Source organism: Nicrophorus vespilloides, unplaced genomic scaffold, assembly GCF_001412225.1.
Source record: "Nicrophorus vespilloides isolate i.1.1-1 unplaced genomic scaffold, Nicve_v1.0, whole genome shotgun sequence".
Classification (NCBI taxonomy): domain Eukaryota; kingdom Metazoa; phylum Arthropoda; class Insecta; order Coleoptera; family Silphidae; genus Nicrophorus; species Nicrophorus vespilloides.
In genome coordinates, this window is record NW_017096400.1 from 4,244 (window position 1) to 16,236 (window position 11,993).

The following is an 11,993-nucleotide window of genomic DNA, read 5'->3' on the forward strand; positions in this document are numbered from 1 at the left end:
TCACTTTGCAAATTCAAAATTGACTCAATATTGAAGCTACTTGATGGCAATTGGTTATTCCAACTCCTGTTGCAATATTGTTCGACACTCAAATCGTCTTGATAATTCAAAATGGATTGATTTGGTACCATCGGCTCATCACTTTGCAAATTCAAAATTGACTCAATATTGAAGCTACTTGATGGCAATTGTTTATTGCAACTCCTGTTGCAATATTGTTCGACACTCAAATCGTGTTGATAATTCAAAATGGGTTGATTTGGTACCATCGGCTCATTACTTTGCAAATTCAAAATTGACTCACTATTGAAGCTACTTGATGGCAATTGGTTATTCCAACTCCTGTTGGAATACTGTTCGACACTCAAATCTTGTGGTTTATCAATAAAGGTCACCGAATGGGAATAATATTCGATATTCCCGTATGTTACGTAATAATGAAAGTGACGATAGTAGGTGGTGCTGTTATAAGCGAGGGAACATGGCTCGTTATTTGGATAGTATTGATCATTGCCTTGGGTCTCCCTTCCATATTCAAAGATTTGTTGACGATATGGTATATCTCCTCCGTTATTGTGAGGTATCTGAAAGCTCGTGTTTGGAGAATTCTGCTCCATTCCCATAGTAGTAAAATTATTTTCAATACCTGTATTAGGCAAATGCTGTTCGATGTACGGGTATTTTTCGTATCTCATAGTAGGGGATAGTTGTTCGAAATTCATAGATGGTGAAAGGGTTTGAGAATCTGTAATTGGTTGATGATTTTGGGTAACGTTTGTAGAATTTAATGTGTAATCTCTAGACTCAATCGTTGCGTGCATGTGGTCCAAATTCACAGGTTTTTCGACAAAGCACTCGCGCGCACCGTTAATAGATTCTTCATCTTCCATTTCATTAGAATACTTAATCCTCTTAGATTTTTTGTTTTCCTCGTCTTCATCTCTTCGCCTCTTTGCTAAAGATGCTTGCAGGTCTTCTTCACAAACCTCCAATTCAAGCATCCCCATAGACTCATCTAGTTCTTCAGTATTGTTTGAATCCTGACTTACACAGGTGTCGTTCTCGAGCAATCCACAATATTTCACAATATGCAACATGATGTTGTTTCTAATACCGATGTACACTGAATGAGAAAACGAAGGCGAGCATGCTTTATTTATACCTGGATTGATGTTGGTGCAATAAAATTATAGAATCGCAACGGCAACCCAAATACTCGTAGCAGGTATTCCAGAAAGTGTTAGTCCTTCTTCAAAAAATAAAATTGAACATAATAATAAAATATATTAACAAAATGACAAAAACGAATAGTACCTGAAAGGAACAAATCAAATTCTATTGATAGCAGCGTATTAGTGTTCAAGATGACTAACTAAATGTCAGAAAAGAGACAGACTTAATGATGTATAACTAATATAATAAAATACAAACAAAGATTTCTCGTAATACCAGCCACAGGGGTACCAACTGCTACATGTTGAATAAATATCAAAATGTGCTGAGTATTACCACCATGAGAACACATCAAATTTATTCTGCATAAAGATTAACAGTATTCTATTAATAATTGGTAGATCCTTTACACAATTGACTTCTAATAGTTGAAAAAATAATTGTTTGTCTGAGTCGTGATTGAATTGAAACATGAGTAACACCATTTTGTCGAAGATGAAGCAATTGATGCTGATGAGAAATCATCAGAATTTTGTATGAAAATAAAAGGTACATTTAAAAACTTCAAAAATTAGATGCAGGTAGAGAAAATGGTTTCCGAAATCTAATTCGTTTCCGTAGAAACTATATGATTCTAAGAAAAAACAAAATCAATTGTAAAATTTAATTATTGTATATATTCTAGTTGCCCAATCAGTTCTAATATATTGAAACAGCACCCGTTAGGGTATCATGTACATTTTATTAACATATTAAGTAGTGTTATTCTATCATCAAAAGGTATTTAGCACATTTTAATATTTAGAAATGTAGTGGCATTTATGAAAGTGGAAAATGGTATGTTCATTATATCCTCTTGTGAATTTTAGAAAATAAAAATGCTATTTTCTAAGAAGAAATAAAGTCTACACTTAATTTGATAAAAATCAAGAAATTTCAAGACTTTTTCACTTTATCGATTTTCCTTTCGTCGAAAAATCTTTATAATATGTTATTCACATAGTTAGGGTAACTACGACAGTTCAATAAAAACGGTCCTAAAAATATAATTTGAGAACGTTTACCCGCCACCCCTAACAATAGTCGTTCTCGGAATCCGGACTATAGTGAACATGAAATAACATTCCGATATCTACTAATAAGTGTATCATCTCCTTCAAGATAATATTAGTCATGACCATTGCTTTCATAGGAGCATGTGAGATGTGTTCTCATGTTGATAATATTCAGCACATTTTGATATTTTGATATATTTTTGCATGTTGCAGTTATTAAGTTCTCAATTCGGTTTTGTCATTTATTAATATTTTTTCTTTTATTATTTTTGAAGTATATAAAATGTTTAAATTATATTTATGAATGTTGCAATATTTTTTATTAGTATTTAGGATAAAAGACCTAAATACGATTGGTAAAGATACGTATACGCTGATAATAGTGGGGCAGAAGCAAGTGAAAGTGCTACCTACCACTATTGACGGCTACAAGTGAACGAGTTAATCAAAAGTAAAAACATATCGTGCCACTCCTATCAATTGAAAACCTTTCAGAGTGGTACTAAGAAATATGCACTTCTCTTGCGATGTCAATAATATCAAACAGGAACTAGAAGAGATGGAACATATGGACAAATATCACAAATATTAGGAGCGTAAAAGATAAGACCAAAACGCTCTCTATATTTTTCATAGACTTGCAGAAACAGGACAATAATAAAGAGATATATAAAATTAATTACCTGCTCCACCAAAAAATAATATTTGAAGGTCTTGGCAAAACGAAGACAATACCACAGTGCCTCCGTTGTCAGTCCTACGGATATACCAACAACTACTGTTCAAAGCAACCACGTTGCGTTAAATGTGGTAAGAATCACCTAACCAGCGAATGTTCAAAGTCTCCATGTGCTCTGTGCCAAGGTAACCATCCAGCTAATTACAAGGGATGTAATACATTTTATAAAGTCCCTGAAGTTGGACGTGATGCTGGTCTCAAAGACCCGATTCACTGTCCAAAGTTACATTAACATCCCAAGGTATACCATCTACGACACAAACCATCCTGACGGCACAGCACATGCGGGTACTGCTCTGATTATCAAGAACACAATCAAGCACTATGAACTACCAAAGTTCCGGAGAGAGCACCTGCAAGCAACGAGCGTTGTTATTGAGGACTGCAGAGGCCCATTTACCGTATCAAGTATGTACTGTACTCTAATGACAGACGCGAACTAAACCACCATCGCTCTTTAATAAGCATACTAACTGGGAACACTTGAGAGATCATTTAGATTCAAGTCTACAATCTAATATCAGTTTGAAAACAGAGCTACAACTGGAAAGTGCAGTTGAAAATTTAATTACCTCGATACAATCAGCTGCTACGAGTGCTACACATACTAACCCTACAAGGCAAGTTACTTATAACTGCATAGCGAGTGTTGCCAATCTAATTAAGGAGAAAAGGAGATTAAGACTAACGATCCGTCGGACAAAACCCTTCTGAACAGATCGACAAAAGAACTGAAGTATGCATTGGAAAGACTACCTCAAGAGCCTAACACCAACAGAAGCAACTGACTATTCGCTATGGGGATCCACTAAACAACTAAAACAACATAAGCAAAGTGTACCACCAATTCGCAAACCAGATGGCACTTGGGCAAGAAGCAATAGGGATAATGCGGAATTATTCGCCGACCACCTCGTTAAGGTCTTCCAACCGTTCCCATCAAAACTGCCTAATGACGAAGAGAGCAAAATAACGCGTTTCTTGGAGTCTCCGTTCCAAATGACACTTCCAATAAATCCATTTAATGTCAGGGACGTTGAATTGATGATACGGTGTGGATTGAAATATAAAAAATCGCCAGGTTATGATTTAATTACATCACAGGTTCTGAGACAGCTGTCAACTGCTGGCCTGAGGAATGTTACACTTATTTTTAATGCCATCCTAAGACTTGGCATTTTTCCGGTACAGTGGAAGGTTGCACAGATTATCCTCATTCCAAAACCTGGAAAAAGAACTGATGCTGTCACTTCCTACAGACCGATCAGCCTCCTTCCGGTCTTGTCAAAACTTTTTGAGAAGCTGCTGCTACGCAGATTACGACACTGGCTACTGGAAAACCATGTCATACCTGACCACCAGTTCGGTTTCCGTGAACGTCACGGTACTGTGGAGCAGGTACATCGTGTAGTGGACGAGATTAGCAGAAGTCTTGAGTAGAGGAGATACTACTCCGCTGCTTTCCTCGACATATCTCAGGTTTTCTATAGGGTGTGGCATGAAGGGCTGCTATACAAAATTAAGAAGTGCCTTCCCCACGTATACTATTCCATCTTTAAATCATACTTAACGGGGAGGCACTTTCAGGTCAAACACAATGACGAAATGACTACTCTACGACCGATCAGCTCTGGAGTCCCTCAGGGAAGCGTTTCGGGCCCCTTCCTATATCTACTTTTCACGGCGGACTTGCCTACACCTCAACAAGTCATTGTGGCCACGTTCGCTGATGACACTGCAATCCTGGCATCGCATACTGACCCAACAACTGCTTCACAAATGCTCCAAGCTAGCCTTATTGACATCGAAAACTGGCTAAAAAAGTGGAGAATTATAGCCAACGAGGCTAAGTCGGTGCATATAACGTTTACTATGCGTCGACAGACCTGTCCTCCAGTCCTATTAAACGGATCCACCCTGCCTCAGGCAAATGAGGCCAAGTACCTTGGCATGCACCTAGATCGACGCCTTACTTGGAAAACGCACATAGCAAAAAAGAGAAAATGTCTCAATCTGAGGGCTAGAAAGCTGGAGTGGCTAATAGGAAGACACTGTTGCATATCAACAGAAAACAAAGTGCTCCTCCATAAAGCAATTCTAAAACCATTATGGACCTACGGCATTCAGCTTTGGGGATCTGCCTGTAACATCAGTATTGATATAATACAGAGATTCCAGTCCAAAACGCTGAGGAAAATTACCAATGCTCCATGGTTCTTCACAAACGATGACATTCATAAGCAAACTAACATCAGTTTTGTCAAGAAAGAAATAGCAAAGGCTAGCACAAGATACCATAATCGGCTAGACAATCACCCAAACCAACTGGCTACGGAGTTGATGCATAATGCAGATCATCGTCGAAGACTGATGAGGTTTATACTGCACCTAACCGATTTTAATTATTGATTATTAATGTGTGCAAGTGCATAAATAATTATTGTATATGTGAAGTGGGGTTGCTGGATCATCTCTTCATTATAGTGTCCTTTTTTTCATTTACTTTTACCACATTCATAAGACTTGATATCTATGCCAGATGATAGATTGCTTTAAAAATATTAAGTAAAAAATGAAAAAAAATATTTAGGACTAATACTTCCTAGAATGCATGTGATGAGTGTTTGGGTTAGGGTAGTGATTCTTAAATTTCACCAACTACATCATTCCAGGTATAAATAAAGCGGGTACGCAACGAACAAGGCGGCGAAGGTCAACTGGACACCTGCCAACTCAGCGACAGATAACTAGACACCTGTCAACTCGGCGACAGATACTCAAAAAAATATTTTGAAGAAACTCACTTATAATTATTATTATAATAACATAATAATTTATTGAGCAACTAATATAATATAACATAAATAATAAATTCGAGAAAAAACTAGGTCGATAGCCTATTTCTAGATTATTTATTATTAATAACAATAAATTAATTATAATTTAGAATATTTTTTAATTTTAAGGTTTATTATGGATATATCAGCGAAAAGAAATATAATTATAATAAATTGTTATTAATAATAAATAACAACAATTATTAATCTTCGAGTTCAATTCTGGTTACGGAGCAGTATAGATTGATAGCAGACTTGTGATAAGAAATATTTCTGTTTTTGGCTTCATTTAATAAATCGAGTGTGTGCTGAGGGAAGCAGAGGGCACAGATACCTCGTCTTGTCTTTCGGATGCCACAGGTTCCGGATGGGAGCAGGGAAAGTGGAAGCTAGGAAGACCCAAGAAAGAATCCGCAAAAACACTACTACAACGAAAACCAAAGATGGCAGTGCTGACGTCTTCAAAACTCCACAAATACCTATTAGTTCATGCACGTCGCCTCGTGAACTCGGACGATTATGCTGCATGGTCTTCCAAATGTCCGAAAAGACCAATAAAACCCATCCTAAGTATACCTAATATCAAAATAAGGCCACTTAACAAAAGTATGAGTGAGCTACCTAAAGACCTCCAGGACAACATAATACACAGGCCGATAACAATACACGACCACATAGTAAACACTTATCTTAACAAGTTAAATTCAAGTTAAGGGAACGATTATTAAGGAGGCTTTTCATGATGCTGATGAGGTAAGGTGGGAGATTTAGAAGGAGACCTCGATGCCAGACAGAGTCGAACGCCTTGGACACGTCAATGAAGAAAGCGCTCGAGTGGCCGCCCTCGATGTGAAAGATCTGGAAGTGGCAGGATTGTGGACATTCCAGCTCGGAAACCGAACTGGTAGGCGGGAATGGAATTATTAGGTGGGAGAGGATTTTGTTTTTAATGAGGGTTGCGAAGGATTTGCTGATACCTGGGAGGAGTATTATCGGACGGTAACCGGAAGGGAGAGAAAGGTCGCTATCACTTTTAGGGATACAAACAATTATACGGACGAGACAGAAGTTAAAGATTTTAATTATACAGGAGTGAACATCTGAATCAAGGAGTTTTAAAATTTTCCTAGTAACAAGGTCATAACCAGAGGTAGAGTTCTTAGAAGATGACAGGGTTTCGAGGAATTTGTGGTCTTGTATAAGGAGCTCAGGAGGGACATCAAAGTTATTTTTTTAATGTATTTACCAATATATTTCTTACATTTAAAAATTAATCATGATTATTATTTAAAAATAAGTTACAGGCAGAAGAAGAAAATATATGCATCCTGATGCTGACTATTCTTCATTTCAGATAGAAATGAAGTCCCAAGAAAGACATACATTTACATAATACATTTGAAAGTGGAAAGTGGATCCTATACGGAAGTATTCTGCAACAACTGAGGATTTTGAAAGTATAATCCACCAGACATATGACTGAATTCTGAACCGAAATAATCAAGAACAGCGTAGCACTGTTAGATAAATGATCAAAAAATATGGATGTAATATCGTAACCTACATAGTGAGATACCAGGTGAGCCGCAAAAGATTTCAAAACACAATATATAAATATAGACTGGCAAGAAAAGTAATATTTATTATACAGTCAATTTCAAAATGGACGAAAAAAGACGTTGTCTCTTTGGAATTTGTAGAAAATATAGAATAATTTTCCTAATTTGGCAGGTCCGCGGGTATAAAAAAAATGAAGAGTACTGAACTAGATTAAGTAACAGTAAGAATAATCATAAGGTCAAAATCTCGGATAGAGATGGCCCTATGCACCATATAAGTAGGTGATGATCGCTGCTCCGGGCCTTCATCTCTATCAAGTTAAAAGCAAAATATGCTAATCCCAATATTTTTTTCAAATATTCTTGAATGCCCTAGGCCAGGGATTCCCAGCCTGGCAGCGGGCACCATTTATTTTTTCAATGTAAATTTATAATTGGACATAGTCAACAATACAAATAATGCACAAAAAAAATAATTCGCACATCGGCAGGCACACGTAAAACGGTTGACGGGCGCCATCGTGCCCGCGGGCATAGGATTGGGACCCCTGAGGTAGACCCTTCGCCATTAATTATTTACTGAAAAATCTACGATGTTGAAAGTAATTAAATTTATTTATTCATTTTATAAAGTAATACAACATAAAATAATCACGTAATACAATGTATATTATTTATATACATTTTAATCCGTTCAGTATATATTTGCAATGTAAATCAATTGTTATTGATTGTAATTGCTGATTATTGTCATTTTAGTTGGAGTTGAATTAATGGATTTCTCGAACTTCTATTTTCATTTTATTGAAATTTATTATAAAAAGAGTAAAGAGTTAAAGTTTATTGCAATAGTCGTACAATAACAAAAATAAAACTCAAAAAATACACATTTATTATTCCAGTCATCAAAAAAAAATTTACGAAGTTCTTTTCGTCTTTAAGTATCATTATGTACTATTGGAAAACTTGTACACTTTTCAAGTAATGTTTTTATTCATGTATAACTATTAAAGATTTGAGAGTTTTATATGGTTTCATATAGTATGTAATGCAAGAATGTAATTTGGATCTAATTTAATGAAAATAGTTTTAATTTTTCGAAGGGATTCGGTTGTTATCTTGCGGTTTGTACCGAGCCTGAGGAGGATTTAGTGTTTATGTTGGACGGGCAGCTGCTGGGGGGACGGCTATAGTCAGGAAATGAATGATTAATCCGGAAGGGCCAGGGCGGTTTGTAATAAATTAAGTTTAATTAGAAAACTTTGCGGCTGAAATATTAAATAAACCTTTGACACGGTTCTAGCCTCTCTTTCTCTTCTTTAAGGGAGTACACGTCACGCATTTATGACAAGGCTGTGTGCCGAGGAGTGGTGCTGGTAGGAGATATACACACATTTTAATTAAACAATTGAATAAGACGGGAATAATCCTCCTAGCCGATTAAGGAGGGAAGAAACCGGGCAGATCTCTGGCATAGTGGAACGCAACAACGTAGTCCGCCGCAGTCGCCCCATCGTTCTCTTGGGATCGGAGGCTGCGGAGTGAAGTAGGAGGCGGTGGATGAGGAAGAGAAGGAGGAGAAGGAGGTGGCGTCGGTTGTAACGGAACATTTAACAAATGAGCGAGCCGCGTCAAAGTTTTACAACAATTTCAATCAAAATGATTGCAGCATTAGTCTGAGCGCCGGGCTTAATATTTGACACGACCACTTTGTTATTTCGTAGGTCGCGGCCCGCCGACTGCCGTCCCCCTTTCCTCCCCTACACGAACATCCTCTCTTCCGGTTGCAGACTAAACATTTAATTTCATTCTAATTTATATTGGCGCTCTAAGGTTTATACTTCCACTCGGGATAATTACGCAAACGCTCCGAATGCATAAATTAGAAGCCGGCGCATCCACCCGTCGCCCACCGAAAACCCTTTTTGCTCGTCTCACGCGACGACGCCTGCACCATTCCAAAGCAGGAGGCATACAGAACTCTCACCCTTGTGCAGACGAAACTCAACACACAACATAAATAAATCTTTGCTCATGCCTTTCCATTTAACATTTACTAACTAATTTTACACCCAAAACTATTTTCTATTTATACTACTTTCTATCTTAGAACTCTCTGAGTTAAAATTTAAATTTATTTTCTGGGCTTATTTAACACTAAATTTTTTATTATTATTTTTTTAAATTAAAATTTGTTGAAATTAAAAAACATGATTTGTGATGTATGTGATTATTATATATTTTATTTGATCAATTTATACATAAATTTATTCGAGTTCAACATTCAATGAGTTTATTAATAATAAAAATCTTTATTAGTCACCAATTGTAACCAAAGGGCTATCGACCTAAGGCTTTCCGCCCTGAGACACAATAAAATATAAATTGTCACAAAAAAAATCATACAAAAGATGGCGTTCTGAAAAATGTGAAACGTACATTTATAAGAAAATATAAAAAATATGAAATTATAAATAAACCAAATAGAAATAAGTATTCTTGAATGAAACAAATCCAAAGATTTTCAATAAGAGAATATTTTCGACCAATATTCATATATTTAACAATTTTTTTACCATTCAGATAATTTGATTATTAAATAAGAATATTCATATTTTTCAAAATCAACATTCTATGTGCAATGATTTTGTTTATAATTCTTACATAATACAAAAACATATAATTATTAGTAAATTATGCACGTTTGCTAAGACCGTATAAGTTCACTTAACAATTGTACTTTAGAATATTTAACACAAATTTAGATTTTTAAAAACATTAACTTAATTATATACCAATATTTAAAAGTAAATAATATTTACAGTACAAATAATAAAACTAAACTAAAACAATAATATTCCAATATAAATAAAAACACGGGTAAGGAATACTTCTATCCTTGTATAATTGAATTGAATTCCCAAACGAATGAAAACATTTGTTATATCGACTCTTCATAAAAGCGTTATAAAAAACTGGAACAATTACCGAGAGTTACAATTACATTAAGCAAGAGTATCTGAAAAGCTTCTGAACAATAAACGAATAATGAATAGGTCCTATACCATAAACGCCAATTTGTTAACAATACTTCTTTATACAAGAAAAAATATATAAAATTAAGAGGATAAATATTAAATATTAAGAAATAATAAAACATTAAAGATTTCCAAAAATAAAGATTCTAGCAAAAGGTCTATAGTTCTATGAAAACTTTGGAGGCTGTCAACAATAAAAAACGAAATATATATTATAAAAATATTATTCTATAATATATTATATCATGCTAATGATAACTAAAGTAAATATACAAAAGAACATGTATAGCTATGTTTCAAGTATCTAAAAAATATTGGAATCAAAGCGTTTAAAAATTATAACTTTGCTCGATAAATAATATATCTTCAGATTAAAAAGAAATGTTAAACACAATTATTAATAGTACTAAATATATTGTAAAATGATTACCACACATAGAATAAAACTAATTAAGTTTTGCTGAAAAAAAGTAACATTTTCTAAACATAGCACAGCGTGTCCATGTCCTCTGGTCAATTTTAAAGTTTTTTAACGTTATACATAGTACATAGCATTCGCCTACAGCGAAATTTGTAGTTGGTGGCAAGACCAAATTAAGTTAGTAATAAACTTTTGAACGAATCTCGTAGTTTCACTGAAAGGTAGAATGCATTTACATATATTACTTCAATCATCTAAAAAACACTAGGAAGATATTTATAAGATACAAGTTATTAGTGTTCGTATTTTTACATCGCTTTTGTAGACCAGCTTTGTTCAACTTGTTTACACCTACGGACTGATATAAGTAATAAATTACATTTTACGTGTATTTAAACATATAAATTATTTAATTCTCCTTTATGCATTCTAATAAATATGGTTTCTGTTATTCTAAAATTGAGTATTATTTTGGTATTATTATAAATTCAATTTCTGTTAGTAAAGTGGCTATGGATTTGGTATTAATACCAGAAGACGGTCAATCCTGTTAGAATTTTCCAAGTCGTGGATCCGATTGTGTTTGGAGTGTGTGCATTAGATATGATTAGTACCTGAAAGGGGCGGCGGATTCCCATCGTATCCTCCTGAATCGTCCGCTTTCCAGGACCCAATAATAATGAGGATGATGCGACGGGGCACAATTGCATTGTCGAATATCTGCGGATAATGAGGCATGCATCAAACGGGATTTGACGTGGGATTGAATTAGGAGCACGCCACTTATGCACACAGCCTGCCATATGCGAATATACTAGAGAGAGGGAGCAAAGCTTAATCGCGTCAGATCATCTCAAAAATTAATTGTTCCAAATGTGGGACACTTTGTAGATAAGGCTTTGTTGTGTGCTTCCACCGGATACCATCTTAAACCGTTTGACGAGCTCACAATTGGATCCATCAAAACTTGCTGCAGACTGGAACGCCGTGATAACCTCCTCTGTTTTCCAAGTTTCCCGCCTCTTCTAATTATCTATTTTGTCTATCGTTATAACAATTCAACTACAGATGCGATAGATAACTTCGTTCGTTGAAATATTATATGTTTTATAGAATTGGTTATAATTATTATAAAATGTTACGTAGCATTTTATATAACTAGTGTTTTTTC